Below are 8,383 nucleotides of genomic sequence, written 5' to 3'. Positions count from 1 at the left end.
AGTAGACCATTTCAGTATCTGAAGCAACTTCCATTCTCTTTCATTATCTTCCCATGTTTATTATTTTGATCTTCCTTGTTGTGGTATAATTATAACAATGTGCATTTCTAATATGTGAGAAGTATCTAATTAATGGGACAGCATTTTATGACAGGTTTAGAGATAAGTTAGATCAGTTTTCTCATGTAGAATATTTTGTTGGTGCCTTTCATGTTTCTAGATGCTGAGCACCAATGTATCCATGGACAGGAGTTGATGTGTAGAGAGATGACCTCACAAAATCAGCCAGCAGGTGTTCATGAGAATTGTTTTTCTGACAAAGGTATCAGTAGTGAGTGAAAAACACGAGAGTTTGTTATTACTATTTCAGAGTTAGTAAGATAGGGAAACAGTGTTAATACAAAATAACAAGAACTTTAAAAAAAGTTCCTTAGAAAATTGGAGAAATGCCATGTGTAATTTTTGTATTATGAAATAATCTGTTGTGCTTGTAGTTTTTGAAAATGGATAACATTATGATGGTCTTAAAATGTTATCACATAACTCATATTTGTAAAATTTATTTATGATATCATGGTAATTCTGTTTCTTATATTTTCTTGGAAAATATTATAGCATCTTATGGGCCCCTGTCTAGACTATTATTTCTCAAAAAATGTCTGTATAACTCAACTGCAAGGGAAATGGGGATGGTGGGGGAAGGGGGGCCTGATGAGATGTAACAAGCTTGTTATGTCTTCTACTCCTGCCAACAACCAATTTTTTTATGATTTTCATTCTATTTTTAGTACAGTTGCACACAAAATGTGCAAAATGTTGACAAATATTTCAAAATGCTATTTAGGTGAAGTTCCATTTAAATTTATTATCCAGCTGGTTGGATTGAAATTGCTGATTTCAGTGATGAAATTAGTTTTACCAGGAGCTTGATTAATTAAAAGTTATGCATAATTTATGGTTCTAGTTCAATACATAATGGGAAAACGTTGTGTTCTAATCTGCATGTATGGATAAAATGACAGATACTATTGTAATGACAGGCATTCCAACTTTACAGTAACATATTATACATGGTTCAGTCACATTAATGTGACCACTGCCTCAATGTCAGTTTAAAATAAACACTCACATATGGCTCTTGGCAGCACTAGCAGTCAAGGGTGTACAAGACATGTCAGGTCGATGTGGAAAACTGCACAGTCATTGTCATAATGTGGAAACAGAGTAATTTATTTGATGTCCCAAAGGGTATGATCATTGGCTTTCAGAAGAAGGGTGGAAGCATTTCCAAAATGGCCAAGTTTGAAAACTGTTCCTGTGCCACCATGGTTAAAATATACCATGTATGGCAAAATGGCAATATCCAAAACTGCCACCAAGGCAACTGTGGTGTACCATGGGCCATAGATGACAGAGGTGAATGATGGCTTATGGAGACATGTAGGGGGGAATAGATGGGAAATGTTGAGCAACTGACCGCCCAGATGAACCAAGCTTCTATCAACAGTGTCTCCTCAATGACTGTTCAGTGAAACATTGCTATGTATGGGTCTCCACAGCAGGCAGTTGCTTCATGCACACATGCTGACTGCTGTTCGTTGGTGATGAAGGCTGGAACTTACATACCAATACCACAGTTGGATAGCCACTCAGCTGGCAACAGGTGGCCTTTTGAGATGAATCACATTTTATGCTCCATCATGCCGATGACCATTGGCATCTATGATTTGAAACACCTGGAAGCCATCACCTCATAAATGTTATGGTCTGGGGAATGTTTTCTTGGCATTCCCTGGATGATCTCATCATTCTGGAAGGCACAATGGATCAACACAAGTATGCATCTATCCTTGGGGACCATTTCAGCACCTACATGCAATTTCAAACAATGGAAAGACCACATAGAAATATCAACAATGTTGGAAAATCTAGATTGCTACTTACCATAAAGAAGACACATTAAGTTTCAGACAGGCACAATTAAAAGACATTTACAGAAAGCTTTCGGCCACAGCTTTCATCAGCAAAAGAGAAACAGAGAAACACACACCATTCATATACACAAGTAAGCCTACATACATGACTGCCAACTCTGGCAGCTCACGCCATAATTCAACTATCACATGGGATAGCAGAAGCAATTTGGAATGGGCAGGCAAGGGGAAGGGGTAGCAGTGCACACATGGGGAGAAACAGGAAGACTGTTGGCAAGTTGTGCGGGGACTAGAATACTGAGAGGTTTGGTGTAGGGAGATTGTGGGGCAGGGAGGTGGAGAAAAAAGAAGCGGAAAGGTGAGGAATGGGGAAAGATGGCCAAGTGCATTGGCAGAGGTTGGCAAACAAAGAGACTTGGAGAGGAGACTAGGGAGGAGATGACAGGACAGAGGGAATGGAAACTGTTGGGTGGAGGGTGTGGGCACAGTATGTTACCCTAGGTTGAGGCAGGGTACTTACAGAAGTGGAGAATGTGTTGTAAGGATAGCTCCTACGTGGGTAGTTCAGAAGAGCTGGTGGTGGTGATGGAAATCCAGATGGGTTGGGTAGTGAGGCACCCATTGAAATTGATGTTATGCTCAGCTGCATGTTGTGCCACAGGGTGGTATACTTTGCTCTTGGTCACAGTTTGGCGGTGGCCATTGATCCTTGTCCTTTGAAGAAAAGACATACAAACAAACTTGTGACACAGCCATAGGCACATACATGGCACTGTCTTATGCCAACCTATTTATGTATCATCTAGAGGAGACCTTCCTAGCCTCCCAGAATATCAAATCCTTAGTCTAGTTCAGGTTCATTGATAACATCTTCATGATCTTGACTCAGGGCCAAGACACTCTATCTTAATTCCTTCACAACCTCAACACCTTCTCTCCCACCTGCTTCACCTGGTCCTCCTCAACCTAATTTGCAACCTTCATAGACATTGACCTCCTCCTCCCTGATGGCTCCATTTGCACATCTGTCAACATTAAACCCACCAACCACTAACAGTGCCTACAAATCAACAGCTGCCATCCCTTTCACACCAACAAATCTGTCCAATAGAGCCTGGTCACCTGGGGATGGTGTGTCTGCAGTAACAAGAAGTTGTAATTTGAGCTGAGGGTCTCACCAAGGTCTTCACAGACAGGCACTACCCCCCCCCCCCCAGACCTAGTCCACAAACACATCTTCTCTGCCATTACCCGTCACATTCCAAATCCTCCCACCACCTTCAAGAAATCGCCACAAAGGAGTGCCCCCTTCATCACCCAGTACCACCCCAGGCTGGAACAAGTGAACCACATCCTTCGCCAGTGCTTTGATTACCTATCATCGGGCCCTGATATGAGGGATATTCTATCCAAGATCCTCTCCACCCCTCCTAAAGTGGTGTTCCATCACCCAGCAAACCTCCATGACATCCTACTCCATCCCTAAGCCATTTTCGATCCCAACCCCTTGCCACAAGCATCATAACTCTGTGGAAGACCCAGGTGCAAGACCAGCCCAATCCACCCAACCAGCACTTCCTATTCCAGTCCTGTCCAGGTCTGCCCTACCCCATCAGGGGCTGGGCCACCTGTGAAAGCAGCCATGTCATTTACCAGCTCTGCTGTAACCATTGCATGGCTTTTTATATTGATATGACTACCAACCAGCTGTCAACCTGGATGAATGCCCACCACCAAACTGTGGCCAAGAGCAAAGCAGACCATCCTGTGGCACAACATACAGTTGAGCATAACAGGCTTGATGCCAATGACTGCTTCACTACCCAAGCCATCTGTATACTCCCCTCTACCACCATCTTTTCTGAACTTCACAGGTGGGAGTTATCCTTACAACACATTCTGCACTCCAACAATTATCCAAGGCTCAGCCTAGGGTAACATATTGTCCCCACACCTTCCATGTAACAGTTTCCATCCTGTCTGTCCCATCATCTCCTCTCCAGCCTTGTCTCATAGCTCCTTTGTTTGCCACCCTCTGACAATGCACCTTCCTGTCTTCCCCACACATCTTCTTTTTGCTCATTTTTTCTCCTCTTTCCTGCCCCACAACCTCCCGATGCTATGCCTGTTGGCATTCTAGTCCCAGGACAATCCACCAGACAGTGTTCCTCTGTACCCCCACCTGTCCTGTACTATACCTCCCCCATCCCCTCCTCTCCAGATTGCTGCTGCCATCCCACATGATAGCTACATTCTGGCCTGAGCTGCCGGAGTTGGTGGCCATGTGTGTGTGAGGTGCGCTTACTTGTGTGTACGAATGGTGTGTGTTCCTTTGTTTCTCTTTTGCCATTGAAGGCTATGGCCTAAACCTTTGTGTATGTGTCTTTTAATTGTGCCTGCCTGGAACTTAAAATGTCTTATTTATGGTAAGTAGCAACCTATCTACATGTAGGTAGTTTTTCCTTGGCATAATGGCATCTATCAGCAGAACAATGCATCATGTCACATGGCTCACAGTGTATGTGTGTGGTTCAGAGGGCACCAGGATGATTTTACCTTTTTTCTCTGGCCACAAAACTCCCCAAATTTATACTCAATTTAGTGGACCAATGCGACAAGGCTGTATGTACCATGGATTCTTAACTGAGAAACTGGCTGTATCACTGGAGATGGCATAGCTCCACATCTCTTTTGGTATCTTTGAGAACCTCACTGACTCTCTTCCTACACATCTTGCAGCAGTATGCACTGCAAAAGGTAGTTATTCAGGCTTCTAACAGATGGTCACATTAATATGACAGGACAGTGTATCTTACATGAAACTAATTAACTTCCATGATAATTAACATTGAAGTTAGTAAGTTACAGCTTCAATTGCAGATTCTGCCTATATGGTTGTCAGATTCTAAAATTTGACACTGTACTTTCATTGCTATACTTTTTCCAGATCAGATGACACCCTCTCTAATTAATTAGGCCACTAATTAAGAATTTGGGTAATTTAATGTTATGTGAAATAATTTTCAGTTTGGATGCCGTGGTCGTATGTAGGGTATTCCCAACGTGGAAGCATAAAATGGTTCTGTATACTTTTATAACTTACTAACCTTCAACCTTTTGCATAAACCAAATAATTTTTAAAGTTCATAGTCCGCTCAGAATAATAAAGTCTAACCTAGCCGATTTTCAAAACATTTTGTAGTTTCCAAGATTAATAAATCTCTGTACACCAGTCTTTAAATAGTCCACTACACCCTAAAATTGGCATTCCCAAATGTGCTATCAACCTCATAACACATTTGAAAAAGTGTCACATTAACACGCACGTGGAAGTCTGGGATTGGATAGCTATTGCTTAACCGCATTGTCTTATTCACCTGGAATAGTCTGCAATGGCAAGGCAAACACATAACATTTATGTATCTTCAAAACTTGGGCACAGTAGTGAACACACAATATCTAAGTGTGACTGTTTCATTTAACCCACTTACTGGTCATTTCAATTATCTTGTCAAATTATTATGTGACAATAACGTGTGCACTGTATTCTTATGTGTATTGCCATTATGTTGAGTTGATTGTGATGTCCAAAGAATAGTGTGTCAATGAATTAAAACCAAGTGCTGTATTAGGGACAAATTTATGGAAGTACATTTATGCAAGTACTGGGTATTGTATGACTGGAACTGGCAATCTAAATTTTCCAATTGCTAATAAAATGGGAAGGGATCACTTAATTTTAACTACTGTGTGGGGTGAATTGTTTGGCACTATCTTTTCTGAGGCCAGTTTTCAAGATGGGGGAGAGTGGGTATGGTAGTCACATTTTGTTATTTAAATATTTCTACATCATCACCAACATAAATATTTGCACTTTCATTTAACTAACTTGTAGCCTATATTTTTTAACAATGCTTATAAAAATACTCTATGACTTCACAATTATTGTGGTAAAATTAACATTACCTTTTCTGTTATACAATGTTTGTTATTACTGTCCCCAGGATTGGGGTTGTCACAGGTATCAGGGTTGCTTGTTTCAAGTTAATATTACATGAAAAATACAGATATTTGAAGAAACTGGATCCCTCCTGCATTCATATAAATTAATTCAAGCCAAAGGAGCATTTAAGATTAAAATATCACTATGCTATTTAACACTAATGACATAAAGACAGACAAAATTATTCTGATGATTATACACAAAAAGTTCAGCAATTCAACATACACAAACTGAGCAAGGTGGCGCAGTGGTTAGACTCTGGACTTGCATTCGGGAGGACAATGGTTCAATCCCGTGTCCGGCCATCCTAATTTAGCTTTTCTGTGATTTCCCTAAATCCCTCCAGGAAAATGCCAGGATGGTCCCTTTCAAAGGGCACAGCCGACTTCCTTCCCTGTCCTTCCCTAATCTGATGAGACCGATGACCTTGCTGTCAGGTCTCCTTCCCCAAACAACCCAACCCAACATACACAAGGAAAAAATTACTTAGAAGCTTATGTCACAGATGTACAACAATAGCCTGCAGTGAAATGTGTCCACTGATAACAGCCCTAAAATAAAAATTCTTAGGACTCTACAAAATTAATCTGAAAAATCAGTTTGGCAGTTTTGACAAACAAAATGGGCACCTCCTGACATACATTTCTCTTGTTCCCATTTCTTGCACTCTGTACATTGTACCCACATTTCCTATGATCTAGTACTGGCAAATGAATCAAGACATACAATACAAAAATAGTCATTGTCTTCACTTCACTGCTTTGAGTTTCCTTTCGTTGCTTCTGCTTTTTAAGTTTATTTTATTCAGCTGGCAAAAGACGCTTCATGACACCCGTGGAATTTTTCTCTTTTCTCCTTTAGTGTTCCTCTTTCACAGGAGTGTCCATGATGACAGACAAGCATTTGTTTCTGTTGTTGTTGTTCCTTCAGTGTTTTCTTTCTCCAGCTTTAGGAAAAGGTCTAATGTCTTTCGAAGAAACAATAGTAAGCCTAGACTGAACATTCTCCAAGCCACTGCAAGAAGACTGGGACTCAGACAGTTTTTGTGTGTCACTAATTTGGTTCGTGGAGACCTCCAAATGTTTGAATTTGATTATCTCCTTCTTCTGTCATGTCATCACTTTAAAGCAAGAGTCCTGTCAGGATTTTGTCAATCTGTTACAAAACTGGAAGCACGTTCAAGGTTGCCAAAAGTGTCTCTATTGAAGGGACAACTGTCAAACATCTTGAATCCTGCTTGGATATTTGATGGCATACATGACAGAGGATATGCAGAAGTTACTATTCCTAGAATGTTCATATACTGTCATCATGGAATGTGGGTGATTTAACATCCACTTGCAGTATACATGTACTTCTTCATTGTCCAATCTAATGGTTGCAATTGGTGGGAGCAGTGAGGAAGAAATTACAATAAAACAATGCCATTATCGTTTACATAGTTGAGTCCATTAACTGGCAGGTGAGAACTATGATTATCAAGGAGAGGAAGACACAACTACATTTAGAGTACTTCATGTTAGCAACAAAATTTCAAAAATTCACAGAAATGTTCTTCCATCATCCATCCAAAAGGTTATTTGCTCCATGGCAGCCCACTGGCCCATCACAAATAAAATGTTCTTTGAAGTGCACCCAGGCAATATGAAGAATTATAGAATAGAGTTCCCAGTAGGAGTAGCAGCAGCAGCTAAAGTGAATAGGCTACTTTTATCTCCAGATGTGATTGAACTAACTTGCTTGAAACCTTTTCATGACACAATTTGATTTGATTTTTGGGCTGTTTTGAAGTTAGACTTGTCCATGTTCCAAATATTTTTCAGTACAAATTTTTATCATTTCACTACAGTGTCAAGTTATCAAAACAAGGTGCCAAGGTTTGTTTTGTTGAACTTATAAACTCAGTCTAAGCTGGTAGCTTCAGAAGACCTAATCGACAGATCTTTGTGTCTCTTTGTGAACCCAGAAATCCAGTCAGCCCCAGCTTGTCAAGTTTCAGCCCATTTTGCAGATACTTTCAGCCCATTAGAAACAGCTAACTCATAACACAATTTTTGCACTTCTTTTGTACTGAGACCAAAGTATCTATCAGACACAGCTTTGATATATTCTCCCAATTGATTTTCAAGAGCAACTTTCAGAATATGTCTATTAGGATAGTAGCCTACATCAGGTCACATCACTTCTTATATTCTCACCAGAAAAATGTTTACAGCAATGAGCAAGTGTCTGCTAATTTATATTGTAATCTTTGGAACACTGCGTATAGATTTATTTTCACCAGTTTCATAATTCCTTTCAAAATTTCTAGGCATCTTGACACTGAAAACAACACAAAGATAAGACGGTATCAGAACTTGAAATCAAAATACATTCATGAGGATGGTTGCCCAAGTGACAGCCATCCCATTGGTTGTGTGACAAGGTAGAGAAAAAACCTCATTTT

The sequence above is a fragment of the Schistocerca serialis genome, chromosome 2 (assembly GCF_023864345.2).
Source record: "Schistocerca serialis cubense isolate TAMUIC-IGC-003099 chromosome 2, iqSchSeri2.2, whole genome shotgun sequence".
NCBI lineage: Eukaryota > Metazoa > Arthropoda > Insecta > Orthoptera > Acrididae > Schistocerca > Schistocerca serialis.
Note: the sequence above shows the minus strand (reverse complement) of the source record.